Genomic DNA, 15,751 nt, shown 5'->3' on the forward strand with positions numbered 1-15,751 from the left:
TAAACAAAGGGGTGCCTGGGTGACTCAGTCAGTTAAGCATGCAACGTCAGCTCAGCTCGTGATATCACAGTTAATGGGTTGGAGCCCTGCATTGGGCCCTGGACTGACAGCTCAGAGCCTGGAGCCCGCTTTGGATTCTCTCTCTCTCTCTCTCTCTCTCTCTCTCTCTCTCTCTCTCTGCCCCTCCCCTGCTTGTGTTCTGTCTCTCCAAAATAAATAAACATGAAAAAAATTTTTAATTTATAGAAAATAAATAAATAAATAAATAAGTAAGTAAATAAGTAAATAAACATTAATTAAAAATAAAGATTTTAAAAAAGAGTTGAGGGGCCACTGGGTGGCTCAGTCAGTTAAGCATCCGACTCTTGGTTTCAGCTCAGGTCATGATCTCACGGTTCAGGAGTTCAAGCTCCACACTTTCAGCATGGAGCCTGCTTGAGATTCTCTCTCCCCGGCTCTCTCTGCCCCTCCCTCACTTGCTCTATCTCTGTCTCTCCAAATAAATAAATAAACTTTAAAAATTAAAAAAAAAAAAGGGTTGAACTATTTTTAAAACATTAAGTTAGGGGCGCCTGGGTGGCTCAGTCGGTTAAGCGTCCGACTTCGGCTCAGGTCATGATCTTGCAGTCTGTGAGTTCGAGCCCCGCGTCAGGCTCTGTGCTGACAGTTCAGAGCCTGGAGCCTGTTTCAGATTCTGTGTCTCCCTCTCTCTGACCCTCCCCCGTTCATGCTCTGTCTCTCTCTGTCTCAAAAATAAATAAACGTTAAAAAAAATTAAAAAAAAAAAAAAACAACAAAAAAAAAAACATTAAGTTAGACATTTTAGTAAATGTTTAAGAAACATATGTAATCAATTAACTAATAATATGTCATAGGCTTTACTGCAATTAAAACTTTAAATACAGGGGCTCCTGGGTGGCTCGGTCGGTGAAGCGTCCGACTTCGGCTCAGGTCATGATCTCGCGGTCCGTGAGTTCGAGCCCCGCGTCGGGCTCTGTGCTGACAGCTCAAAGCCTGGAGCCTGCTTCAGATTCTGTGTCTCCCTCTCTCTCTGCCCCTCCCCTGTTCATGCTCTGTCTCTCTCTGTCTCAAAAATAAATAAATGTTAAAAAAAAAATTTTTTTTTAACTTTAAATACAGAAAATGAATTTTCCATAAAATGCACACATGCAGATTCTAGAGCTTACCTTTTGACCTAATAATTCTATTCCTGGAATTTTAGCCTAAAAAATATAAAATTCATAAATTGTTTATATACAAAAATGTTCATTATAACAATTTTTATAATGATAAAAAAGTGGATTCTGCCTAGATGTCCAACAAAAGTAAATCAGAGTTCAACCACAGAACATATACATAGTAGTATATGATATATGGGAAGATTCAAATAAGGAGAAAATAATGATTGCTAACATTTACTGAGCACTTTTTGAAAGCCAGGAATGGTATTAAAAGCTTCACACAGGGGCGCCTGGGTGGCTCAGTCGGTTAAGCGTCCGACTTCGGCTCAGGTCATGATCTCACGGTTAGTCAGTTCGAGCCCCGTGTCGGGCTCTGTGCTGACAGCTCAGAGCCTGGAGCCTGCTTCAGATTCTGTCTCTTTCACTCTCTGACCCCCCCCCCCTCACGCTTTGTGTCTGTTTCTCAAAAATAAAATAAATAAACATTTAAAAAAAAATTTTTAAGCTTCACACACATTAGCTCATTCCATCTTCCTATTAGCAAAGTCCTATCATTGTCCTCTTTTTAGAAATGAGAAAGGAGTAGAAAGGTTACTAGCTTGACCAACATCACACAGAAACTAAAGAGGAAATGGGCATTTGAACCCAGACAGTGTGACTCCAGAGCCTACACTTGACCACTGGTTAAGTAAAAAATACAGGATGCAAGATAATAGGAAAAGATCATCTCTCTTACGTTTTCAAAACAGGAGAGGGGTACAGAGGGAAAAAATGCAACAGAAGATTGACCATGGTTTTCTCTAGATAGGGAGAGCGTGGGTTTTTTTCCTTTCCACTTTCTGCATATTCTAGTTTTTCTAGATAGACATCTATCACAGATATTCATTTAATCCCCTTTCTAGTCCTTTCTTATGCCTGGTCTTTTGAGTTCAAAAGGAGATTGCCCTCCTCCAACTCTGCCCTCCGAGCCCACATCTGGGAGGATTGGCCGTGTCAACCATGCTGTCAGGCAAAATTTACAGTGAGACAGTGTTAGAATTTAGTCCTCAGAGCTGAAGACTCATTCAATTTGCCTACACAAAGCCCTTCTCTCTAGTCTCACTTTCTGTGACCCTCTCCACGGCCCCCCTGTTCCATTCCCTTTTCCAACTTAGGAATCCCTTTAAGGAAAACCACCTAATGTAATTCATCTTTCCAGCCCTCGTCAAGCCTAGAGCAGTGCATCACATATAATATCATTCCCACATAATATAACAAATAAAAACTTGAAAGCCAAGATGTTATGATCAGAAGAAAGAATTTCCCAGAATAAAAGATGTGACTATACACTTCAAAAGAGAGGAGGGTTTCTCTGACCAGTTGCATCAGATCGGGCTCCAAGAAGCCATGAAAATAAGTAATGTCTCAGTCCTACAGTGCCCATTGTGGTGCCCCGCCCACATCCCCTCTGGTGGGGTGGGGAGCAGAGAGGGCAAGAGAGCACGAGCATCACTCCTGCGGCTGTTGGGAGTGTTGGCAGCTGAAGATCGTAGCTGAATCTGCAACCCCTCCCCAGAGGAAGGCCACAGCCAGTGATTGGCTGGCGACCTGGTACAAAGACCCAGCCCCCTTCCTCAACTTGGGATGACTCCAAAGGTCCATCCCAGCTTCTGAGCTCTCTTGGGATCCACGGAGACTGCATTCGTTGTTGTCACTACGTTGCAGCTCAACTCCTCCCTCTGGTCAACCTGCTTCCTTCACTTCTCAAAGCTGTTGTTACCAAGAGCACTCCTCAGTAGAACCTCTGTGCACAAATCTCCATCTTGGAGTCTGTTTCTCAGAAACCTGACCTACCTGAAGGAAGCTCCAGAAAATAGCGGACCCTACCAGGGCCTGGTTGTTAATAACACGAAGATGTCTGGGGTAGGTTGAGGCCAGGAATTCAGCCAAGTGGGAGGACTCTCAAGACATTTCCAAGTCTTATGAAGGCAAAGAGCAAGTTGAAGAGGATGGGGAGGGGGCGTGTTGGGCTACAAGTGCAGGAGGGGGTGAGCAAGTGATATATATAAGCAGATAAAATCTGCTAGGTAAGGTGGCCAAAGAATGAGCAAGCCAGTTTTAAATTACTCTAGCAAGGTGGTTGGTTAACCATGACCCCAAGATGAAGACGCATTTTATACTGCCTGCTAGAAATCCAATAGTGGTCCCAGGGGTGTAGATTACACAGCCACAAGGTCAGAGGCTTCAAGAGAAAATTGGCCCCTAATTGAGACAAACAGAGAAATGCTGGGATTGCCTCTCAGAACACCCCATAAAGACTCTGGTTACAGTAAGCATTCGACAGGAGATAATATCTTTTTCCCATTAAATCCAGGTGTGAGCCAGGATCTCCGATAATCCCCAAAATTGCTACTGACACTTACCTACCTGGCACACCATCATTTCACACCAGTCCACCAACACGTGTGTGAAGCACCAGTGCTAACCGCCTCCATGGCTGTGTCATGAAACCACATCCATTTAGCTAACTGGACCCCTAAAGTTTTCCAAACCCAGTGTCTAAGTCACATGAATATTTATATCTTGTGTCCCCAGCTTAGATGTTCCACACACTCACAGGCTGGTCCAGCAACAACCCAGGGCCTGCGTGACTGAAATCTGCTTATCTGGATGGGACTACGGCCCTTCTCAGCCACTGGTTACCCCTAAGGCAGCCAGAAGTTTCCAAAGCAGACAAAAAGCAGAACGCTGAGAGAAGGTAGAAGAGCAGGAAAGGTACCTGGTGTGCAGGTAAGGTGATCAGATCCTATCAATCAACCTAAAATCAGCCAACCCAACCGCGATCCAAAACGTTAAAATCAAATACCCTTTGACCCCCACTTTCAGAAATTGACCATAGAGTTACTTTTGCATATGTGTACAAGAATATTAAGCAAGGATAGAGACACTCTGTGTCACCAAGATGTCAGCTCGAGTCACCCACTGTCTTGGGATCCATGCAAACCAGATGAAAGCCCCATAGAGGACCAAAGCACCCCTAGACCCACCTCCCAAGAACTCCTCAAATTCCCAGTATCTTCTATTCTTCTGGCCACTTCTAGTTTCGAATTCCTGCCTCTCCATTTTGCTGTTTCTTTATCTCCACTCTGAAAACAGTATCATGTGAGCGGCAACCCCTTATACTGAGATTCCCTCAAAATCGACCACTGGCAAAAACAAGCAAACTTTTACTAACAGTATGTGGGTCAACACTCACAGCAAATAGCTCGGCTCACATTTTATTCATTCTTGTTCTTAAGTCACCCTGTCTAGGGAAAATTCACTAAATTTTCCTTTACTCTTGTATTTACAATACTTCTGACACCAGACGAGTGGGGTTTTTCCCACACCAACCAATTCTCTGACAACAGAATTCTCTGACAACTTAATTCAGTTCTGACGCTCTATCTGAAGTTAGCGTCAGATCCCACGAATTAAGGTTCCCACAAGAATGCCCGCACTTCAGATGCCCATCTTAAGTCCCACATTGTTACCAACACTTCTAAACAACTAGTTAGTTATAAGTCAGGGTTCCCACGGGGCACCTGGGTGGCTCAGTTGGCTGAGCATCCGACTCCCGATTTCGGCTCAGGTCATGATCCCAGGGTCGTAGGATCGAGTCCCACGTCAAGCTCTGCGCTGAGCGTGAAGCCTACTTGGAATTCTCTCTTCCCTTTCCCTCTGCCCTTCCCCTGTTTGTGCTCTCTCTCTGTCTCAAAAAAGTTTTAAAATAATTATTTAATGTTATAAAAATTAGTCAATCAATCAGGGTTCCTATGACCTCCTCTTCAGGTTTAATAATTTGCTAGGATGGCTCACAGAACCCAGGGAAACACTTACTTACAATTACTGGCTTATTATATAATAAGGGATATGATAAAGGATCCAGCTGAACAACCAGATGAAGAGGTACATAAAGCGAGGTCCACAAGAGTCCCCAGCACAGAAGCTTCTGTCCTTCTGGAGTTGGAGGGGGCCACCCTCCCAGGACACAGATGTGTTTACCAACCCAGACGCTCTCTGAATGCTCTCTGAATGTTCAAGGATTTTTATGGAGGCTTCATCGGGTAGGCATGATTGATAATATTAACTCAATTTCCAGCCCCACTTCCTTCTCTAGAGAATGGGGGGTAGGGGGGAGGCTGGAAATTTCAAGCTTCTAATCATAGCTTGGTCTTTCTGGTGAGCAGCCTCTATCCAGAAGTGCACTGGGAGTCACTTCATTAAAACAAAGATACACCTATGATCCAGAAAATTCCACAGGATTTAGGAGCTCTATGTCAGACACTCTAATACTCCAGAAATTACAAGTGTTTTAGGAGCTCTGTGTCAGGAACTGGGGTCAAAGACCAAATATTAGCAGGAACCGGGGGCAGAAACCAATATTTCTTATCATTTCCCATACCCCCGGCAGGTTTCTCACTGGTTGCCTTGTTCCTTGCAACACCCAGTCCTCAGTCATCCCGGGTTTCAGTGAACGTGTGCCCGGTCCCGTGCTAATTACTTTACATACATTAGCTTGTTTTGTCCTCACAGAAACCCTATGAAAAGAAAATTATTTTTACTGTAAAGAAACCAAGGTTTAGCAAAATTATATCATTTATCCAAGCCGTATGACGTATTCATTAAGGGATTGGCTAAGCTGCTATAACAAAAAGACCTAAATATACACTGGGTCGATAAGACAGAAATTTCTCTCTCTGTCACACGACAATCTGGACGTGAGAGGTAGGCCGCTTTGCTCATCACGTAGCTTCCGAACGGGTTCCAGTCGTTGCCATTGCCTGGCCAGTGGCAAGGATGAGAGAGAGTTAGAATCAAATGTCACTAAGAAGATAATCCAGAAGTTGCACACATCACCTCTGCCCACATCCCACAGATCCAAATTTAGTCACATGTCCAGAGCTAGCTGGGCAAGACAGCCTGTAGCTGAGATATTGTGTGACCAGCAAAATCTCCAGAACATGCTTTTATGGAACAGAAGGAGAGGAAACGCCTACTGGGGAGAGTTAACAGTCTCAGAAGACCAGTTAACAAGCAAAGAGCTATAAATCCTGGCCCGTTTGGATCCAGAGCCTTCCATTTTAATCACATCAAAGCACCTCGCTAAAAAAAAAATTTTTAAGTTTATTTTTATATTTGAGAGAGACACAGACAGAGCATGAGGCGGGAGGGGGCAGAGAGAGAGAGAGAATCCCAAGCAGGTTCCACACTGTTGGCACAGAGCCCGATTTGGGCTCAAACCACGAACCGTGAGATCATGACCTGAGCCGAAGTTGGACGCTTAACTGACTGAGCCAGCCAGGCATCCCTCAAAGTGCCTCTCTAAATACTTGAAAAACTTTCTTTCCTTGGCATCTGCAATTTTCCCCTGACTGTTCCTGGTGAGGCTTGATGGTGGAGATCCTGCTCCCTCACCCTCTACTCTGTCCCACCTCTCCCCTCCTCCGTGACTCTTCCTAGCTCCTCATGTACAACATTATCCCGTGGTTTCCCTATACGCTGCTTACACCTTTGTAAAGAGTCCTTCTAGCAAACTATCTGCAAAGTCTTTGCTCTCCGCGTGCCATCTGCTTCCTGCCAGAACCTTGACTGATTCTCCTCATTCATGGTCCACCCTGCAGGGCAGTGTCAGACGAGGCTTTCAGGCTCATCGGAGTGAAATATCTACAAAACTCAGAAATGTGTCTTGCTAACATTGATCTGCCTTCCTCAACAGAAGCTCCAAGGGGACTGTGACCCTCTCTTTTACTGTTTATTCTTAGAGACCAGTGCAACATCTAGCATATAGTAGGTTCACTAAATATTAGGTATGAATGAACACCGAGCCCTACATACAGTATTTTCACGACAAATGTGTGCTTGAAGATTCACTGAACGGCTCCAATCTTGTTTAGAAAGCTTTAAACCAGTTCCTTATGAAGCCATAGAGATTTTCTTTTTTTTTTTCTTTTAGAAAACACACTGTGCAATATGTACTTTATTTAGCTGTGATGTTCCTATAATTTCAAATCTTCTTGCACCTTTATAGGTTTTAATACTTCCTGTCACTGCAACGTGTTCACCAGATTTTTCAGTCCCCCTGTGTAAGGCTTTGAAGTACAGTATGATTGAAAATCTGCAGCTTGAACTTGAACAAAGTTTGTAGTAAACAGATTACAGACAATTTCCTTTAAATGTGCTCTTGGAAGCTAGGAATGCATGAAGCACATCAGAATGAGAAATTTACCAAGAAAAAGACATGAGATTCAAATTTTCAGTCTGAAGCAAATACTACCATACTTCATTAAGTCTACGATGCCCTTGATCTTTAGATATCTCACTATGTCGCACTAAAAGAGAGAAAACAGTACCAGTTAAGCTCTGACACAATGCTTTATCACTGAAAATTATTTTTTTACAGATGGACAAAGGTCTTTGAGACTTATTTAGTCATAGAGTTTCATTCTATATCACCCAGAGTCATGGAGTTTCATTATATATCACAAGGCATTTTGGCTATTACAATAACTTTTGGTTTCAATGCCAAATCATACTGAAAGTATTTTGAAGACATTGTAAATGACAATTAAACGCATATAACTCAGTTAAAGTGACAGCAATATGGATAGCTATGACCAGATTCCTTCCACCACATTACAGCTGCAACTTGGATACCAACAACTATAAGATGCATCTTGATTTCAGAGACGTTAAAATGGGGGGTGGGGGGGGATTAAATATTGGTATCAAGGAAATATGGGACTTAGCCCAGAAGCAAGATTCAGGAGCTAAGTCCCATATTTCGTTGATTGAATCATTTGTAAATCTGTGTTAGGGAGGGACGGAGAAAGACAAGGACTGGCTCAGGGAGACAACAATTAGAAAATGCAGGGGTGCCTGAGTGGCTCTCTCAGTTAAGCGTCTGACTCGATTTCGGCTCAGGTCATGATCTCAGGGTCCACGAGATGGAGCCCCTAGTGGGGGTGTCAGCACAGAGCTTGCTTGAGATTCTCTCTCTGCCCCTCCCGCTCCCCGCTCTCATGCACACATGCTCTCACAATGTCTCTCAAAATAAAAAAAGACACATTTAAAAAAAGAGAAACTGCAAGTGTTCTCAAGTTTCCAATTCACTTTTAGCAAGTCAGTTGACAAAGCACTTATTTTTTAAAAATCACTCACTAAATACTACACGTTAAATATTTGCTTGTTAATGATTGCTTAAGGTGAGGTTGAAAACTGAAGAATGGTCCCGTGAACTAATCAAGAGAGACAAATCTACATCACAGGGAATGCTCCAAAATACCAAGTAGAAAATGCTTCATGTTGAAATGCAAGCCTAGGTGTTTACAGAATTAACCCTCAAAAAGATGAAACATTTTTATATTTGAGTCCTTATGAAGTTTTTCATGTTGCAAAGTACTCTTCCAATTACTTTATTTTGAACTACAAAGCACGGTAGTTCTCTGCCTCTCTCTGATCTTAGTTCTTCTAATAGACAAGACTCAGTTTTCTTGAGTAATCAGTGATCTGATAAAGACAGAGGAAATTATTTTGGTAGGACACAAAATCTTTGTTTTCCAGCCAGATTACTTACAAAGTAAAGGGAAAAACATTTACATTCTCTGATCAAAAGCAGACCAATCACTCAAGAAAACTTTATCCTTTAAACAGAGAGAAAACCAAATTTTAATTTTGCACCAGCTTACTTTTCATATTAAAATTCATTTAACTTAATTAAATTCACTCTAACATTAGCCAGCTGAAGTACACATCAAAATTTCTTTCCATAGATCCTTTTTCCACAAACCTTCTACAACTTTCTTTTTCACATTCAGATTTTTTTTTTTTTTAATCCTTACTTTCGAGAGCAAGAGAGACAGAGCATGAGCAGGAGAGGGGCAGAGAAAGAGGGAGACACAGAATCTGAAGCAGGCTCTAGGCTCCAAGCTGTCAGCACAGAGCCCAATGTGAGGCTGGAACTCATGAACCGCGAGATCATGACCTGAGCTGAAGTCAGATGCTTAACTGACTGAGCCATCCAGGTGCCCCCATTCAGATCTTGTCCTATGTGTTTCTTCTTTTCCCTTCTGAAATAACCAAACTCACTTTAGGACAAAATTATTTTCCCTCAAAAGAAATGCATTTCCTTTACTCATACCTTCTTTTGATAAAAACATATATCCTACTTTCCTTGTATTACAGAGATGTCTCCCTGATTATTTCTAGAAGTTTTAATTACATATATTAGAATTTTTAACCCTTAGAAAGCTTTAATGTCCAGTGAAAACTGAGAAGCAAGCAATTGTAAACTGTCTTTTACATTAGCATTCTGTAGCTTGGCATATTTATAAATACATTTGTAATATCGAGATACACATGCTTTCTCATAGTAAATTTTTCATTTTTTAACTTTTTATTTTTTTTAACTTTTTATTTTTTAATGTGTGGCACAAAACATGTTTTTTGCTGCTTGTTTGTTTTTTGTTTTTATTTTTGGCACAAGATGTTTTACTAATAGATCTAAACATCTTTTTTTTCCTTTGGAGAGAGAGTGTGTGAGCACAAGTTGGGGAGGGACAGACGGAGAGGAAGAAAGAATCTCAAGCAGGCTCCACAGTGAGCACAGAATCCAATACAGGGCTTGATCTTCATGATCCTGGGATCATGACCTGAGCTGAAATCAAGAGTCTGCCGCTTAACTGACTGAGCCACCCGGGCACCCCAATGGTCTACATATTTAATGACTATCCATCATTTAATTTAAATTACCAAAACTTTAAATTTTTTTAACGTTTATTTATTGTTGAGAGAGAGAGAGAGAGAGAGCACAAGCAGCGGACAGGCAGAGACAGAGAGACAGAGAAAGAGAGACAGAGAGACAGAGAGAGAGAGAGAGAGAGAGAGAGAGAGAGAGAGATTGAGAATCTGAAGCAGGCTCCAGGCTCTGAGCTGTCAGCACAGAGCCCTACATGGGGCTCAAACCGACGAACCATGACCTGAGCCAAAGTCGGACGCCCAACCGACTGAGCCACCCAGTCACCCCAACTTATCAAAACTTTAAGGTTTCAGGTTACCAAAAAGATTTGAAGAAACAATGTTAAAAATTCACCTAAAAACTTGTATCCCACTTACATCCATTTGATTCACTCATGCTCAACAATTATGTTTAGATTACTTACAAAAATGTTATCATAGCAAGTTACTTCCTCACTAATAAGTTTTATAACAGAGATATCATTAATTTATTTGACTTGTAAACCCAGGTAGAATAAAAGTATATCTACTTTTATGTAGTATGTCTACATTATTTTTAATGTCAATAATTCTAAAGACATGTCTATTTCAGTGAGGCCAACAAACTTAAACTAGCTTATTTACTAAAGATGATCTCAGATCACATGAACTGAACAGTATTTGGGTTAGTTTTTATTATATTTCCAAGAATTTTATGAATCCGGGGCACCTGGGTGGCTCAGTCGGTTGAGCGTCCGACTTCAGCTCAGGTCATGATCACACGGCTCGTGAGTTTGAGCCCCGCGTTGGGCTCTGTGCCAACAGCTCAGAGCCTGGAGCCTGCTTCGGATTCTGTGTCTCCCTCTCTCTGCCCCTAACCCACTTGCATTCTGTCTCTGTCTCTCTCAAAAATAAATAAAAATTAAAAAAAGAATTTTATGAATCTGTAACTCATTTAAGACCTTAATTTTCTTTAGACCAACTAAATAGAGCTTTTTACAAATTGATTTTGGTAATATTACCTGGAAGTTGAAAATATCATACATCTATAATGGATGATAGATAGGTAGATAGACAAATGGATAGATGATAGACAAATGGATACATAGATAATAGACAGATGCATAGATAGATGATAGATGATAGACACACAAACATGCAGACAGATGCAAACAGGGACCTTACAGCTTTCGTTCTAAAATTACTGCTGTGAGATGGGGATTACAATGCAAAAACTCACTAGCTTATAAAAGAACAGTTGAAATAAGTGAAGCTTATCTGCTCCAATGGATAAAGCTTTTATTAATATCTGTGGAGAAGACACTTAAGATATTTCATTCGCCCAAATTCCAAAAAACAAAAACAAAAACAAAAAACAAAACCTGTTTTCCCCTTTTGTTTTTCTTCTGACAAGAATTACCTCTCTGAAGTTTGTAGACCAGAAAGAACATTTATATCTCAAAGGTACAGGGAAAGAATGCAAGTTCCCTAAGGCCAGAATCTTTTTTTTTTTAAATTTTTTAACGTTTATTTATTTTTGAGACAGAGGGAGACAAAGCATGAACGGGGGAGGGTCAGAGAGAGGGAGACACAGAATCTGAAACAGGCTCCAGGCTCTGAGCTGTCAGCAAAGAGCCCGATGCGGGGCTCGAACTCACGGACCGTGAGATCATGACCTGAGCCGAAGTCAGCCGCTTAACCGGCTGAGCCACCCAGGCGCCCGGGCCAGAATCTTTACAATACCTACCAACAGATCTTTGAGACAAATAGGAGAGGTTAATTGTTAGAAAGGTCAGGCGGGCTTTGAATTATTTTGAGTGCTCCATTTGTGGTCTTACAAAGATTTGTAAGGAAGGGATGTTTGTTTTTAATTCCTCAAAGACTTGGGTTGTAGCCTAAATAATATCGGAAGACTGACACACCCATCTACCTATGCTGGAATGTCTTCCTTTCCCTCTAGGTCCATTTAGATTAGGGGGAAAGGTCTAAACATATTCCTGTCGGTCTCTGAATATCAGTTTCCAACTTGGCCAAATTTCTAATCAGAGAGTTCTTAAATCCTTTCAAACACCTTGCCAGGTTTCATCCGGGACAAACAGCAAATATTTCTGGCAGTGCTAAACAACCCTGTGGACCCAAGAGGAGTCCTCAAAGAGGATGCAGACGACATGTTCTTTTTCTCTCTTTAGCAGGCACTAACAGACAGAGATCTGAGAGAGCTGAGTCCGGTAAGAATTCTCATCCTTTGCCAGCATCTGCTGGTTTTTCCGGGATCCTATCTGCAGGCTCCAAGTGGGACTTAAAGTAGAGAGTGTAGCTCCAGCATCTCCCGGAATTTGGCGAAGTTTTTCATTAATTTTCATTTTAGTTTCCCTTTGGCTGTGAAAGGGAATTACTAGTAGCAGTTTACCAGAGAAATCCCTGGGAGCAAATCAGCTGAGGGAGGACCCTGGGGATCTTTCAAGGGCAGAAATATCTTTCAAGGGCAGGTATAAGGGTGTCTGGTCATGTGGTCTCTTCAGAGTGGAAAGACAATTTAGACAGAGGATTCCTAAAATAAGTATTCAAGAAAAGGAGGATAGAGGGGAGCAGTAGTCTTACGGCCCTTTGTTTTAGGTGCCTCTTGTGTCCTTAATTTTTCATTAGCCTTTTACAGCAAACCCTTCAACGGAGCTATTTTAGAATTTTGAAGCCTTTTTAGAGGTTTCCGTGTGACAATTCAAATAGGTGTCCCATTCTGCTTGCTCGGCTTGAGAGTCCTTGCTTTCAAGTACACTTCTTAAATGACCATGTGTAACTGGAATATTCCCCATAACGGCCATTGTAATTCTAGGTCGTTTTTAGTGAGATTTCACTGGGGTTTTTTTATAGATATTTATCGTTTCCGGAAGTATAGTACTTAGACGAAAAGCAAGCAGGCGTGTTAGAAGGCAGCGTGTTCAACTCTTTGGAGTATGAGGATCTCATTTTTTATTCTTATTTCCTAGTATTGTTATTATTTTAGCTAAGTCTTTGAGTCTCTCAGAGCCAAACTAGTACCTGAAGGGATGTGCCTCTGGGTTGGAAGTTGTACGAAGCTTTACAGACTACCTTGTTGCATGGAAGTTTTCCTGAGGGTAGCAGGTAATCTAGTGTCAATCTAACCCATTCTGTGACCAATTTATCTTAAGAGCCTTCAAATTAGATAGCAAGCTATATTATACAGCTTTTACATGCTTGACCCACGCCTACAGATTTTGCAGCTTTTCTTCCCTTTTGGGGGCTTCTGGGATTCCCAAGGACAATCGCCTTACGTACACAAAACAAGACAGACAAGCATGTACACACTGACATACCAGCAGTAGCCAGAGAGAGGTTACTGAAGGCCAGCCCTCAAGGCCCCACGTGCACCACCGATGATTCCCATCACAGAACTGGGAATTGTAGAAAGGACTGAACCCGCAGAATGGGGATTGTAGGCTGTTTCCAAACAAAGGGGGAACCTGAGATGTCACCAGCAGTTCCCAACATGGAACTAGGGATTCCAATCAAACGGGGAACTAGCTAGAAAGCCAATTAGATCACAAACTTGAGGTAAAAGAGCAGAGCTCAGGGGCGCCTGGGTGGCTCAGTCAGTTAAGCGCCCGACTTCGGCTCAGGTCACGATCTCGCGGGTCATGAGTCTGAGCCCCGCGTTGGGCTCTGCGCCTGGAGCCTGCTTCGGACTCTGTGTCTCCCTCTCTCTCTGTTCCTCCCCTGCTCTCGCTCTGTCTCTCTCTCACTCTCTCAAAAATAAAGAACATTAAAACAAAAATAAAAAAAAGAGCAGAGCTCAAAACCAAGAGGAACTTACCAACGGTGAGAAAGAGAACTCAAAGAGTTGACAAGTACTCCAACTGTGTCTCTTGTTGGTACCGACGCCATCGGAGGTTCACTTGAGATCCTGCCACTGCCACCAAATCTGTCAAAAAACAAAAATCAGCTGAATACATTGGAAATCTAATGGGCTTTATTCAAGGATCATGAATGGAGCAGCACGTCACAAACAGAAAGGAGCTCTGAAAAGCTATTCAAAATGGAAGGCTTTCATAGGCAGGAAGGGTGGAAGGAGTGGGGGACAAGAAAAAGTGGGTTGTATCAGGCAGGGTCTCCCATGGGGGACAGACGGGGTCTATTGGGCAGATTACCTCATTAGGACTGACCAAGTAATTCCAGATTGACTAGGTGAAGGTTGCATTCCTGGGAAAGGCTGAAACCACAATGAGGTTTGGAATTAAGTCTTGGTTTGCTCACATGGAGCTTATTCATTTTGGGCCTGTTGTCTCTTCTTTAATACTTTCAATATTACATTGGAAATGCGTAATTAAATTAAATTATAATTGTTTAATGAAATTAAATATTACGAGGAGACATTGGACCATTTCTTCTATATTCCTAGAAGTTTGTATATTCAAGCTGATGAAAACAAAGCTTCTCATTGTACACAATTGAAACGTTACACTCAGTGTCGCCTTAAATTTAAACACTTAGACACACATTTAAACACATTTTTGTCCTGAATTAGCTGGATAACTTTCCATATTCTTTAGTTCACTGGTTTCACGCCCCTCCCCCTTTGAAATTATAATGAGAGACTGTACAGACCATGAGCATGAAACGACTAACCCGAAAAACTCTTGCAGGATTGTAGTTAAAGCTGCATTGATTTAGCACACCATCCAATTTATCACAGTGTAGAACCTGCCTAATGGGAAATCGTTTTGTTATGCCCAGAATTCGTCCCCAAAGACCACCAGGGAGCCGAGTCTGATGCAAAAGCAAAGAACCTTTATTCGAGCTAGCTCGAGCTCAATCCCCTACCTGCACCGACGCAGCGCTGAGATACCGGAGAGAGAGAGTGGGTTTCAAAAGCACAAAGGTTTTATAGGGATCATGGCCTTAGCCGATTGGCTGGGGAAGGGTCGTGGCCTCAGCCGATTGGCTGAGGAAGGGTCATGGCCTCAGCCGATTGGCTGGGGAAGGATAGAAAAATGGCTGCCAAGGTGTGGTCCCAGATCAGCAATTATCAGCATCACCTGGATCTTGTTAAAAATGCAAATGTTGGGCCTGGTGGTTACAGACCCACTGAATCAGAAACTCTGCGGGTGGGGCTCAGCAATCTGTGTTTGAACAAGTCTTCCAGGAGATTCTGATGCACCTGAAGTTTAAGAACCACTGTGTCTGAGGATCTCTAACATGTTTGGCCTCAGTGTATACAGAACATTTCTCACTGGTCACCTATTAACCATTGGCTGTCAGCCTTGCTGTGCTATATAAATACCTAGCACCAAACACCATCCCCAGAGACTCTGATTAATTGGTTTGGGGAGGGGTAAAATGCTCCCAGGTCATTCTAAGCCTGGACAGGGTTGAGGGCTCCTGCCTCTGGAGCCCTCTGGCCCCTACCTGAGAGAAGCCCTCCCTCTTCTACTCACACTTTCCATGCCTCTCATACTCCCCTTTCTCCCACTTAGACTTCAGAGGAATGCATCAATCAGTAGCCTGCTTTCTTAGAAAACATAAGTTATTCAAGGGGAGGAGGCATGGTCTGAGGTTTGAGCGGGAACCTCTTTCTGCGGCCATGTCAGGGACATAGTCACTACTCAGCCGGCCTAGGTCTGCTCTTTCAGTTTCAAGTCCAACTCAGCCTAGAAGTTTCTCTTCCCCATAAAATAAGCAAGGACATAGCCTCCTCCCTTATGCCCCAGTGTGAAGGAGACACTTATTCAACAACTATTGATCAAATGCCCTCTGCGGGCGAGATGCTGGTCTAGATGCTGCAGATACAAGAATGAGCGGGAGAGGGGCGCCTGGGTGGC

This window comes from Lynx canadensis, chromosome B4 (assembly GCF_007474595.2).
Source record: "Lynx canadensis isolate LIC74 chromosome B4, mLynCan4.pri.v2, whole genome shotgun sequence".
NCBI lineage: Eukaryota > Metazoa > Chordata > Mammalia > Carnivora > Felidae > Lynx > Lynx canadensis.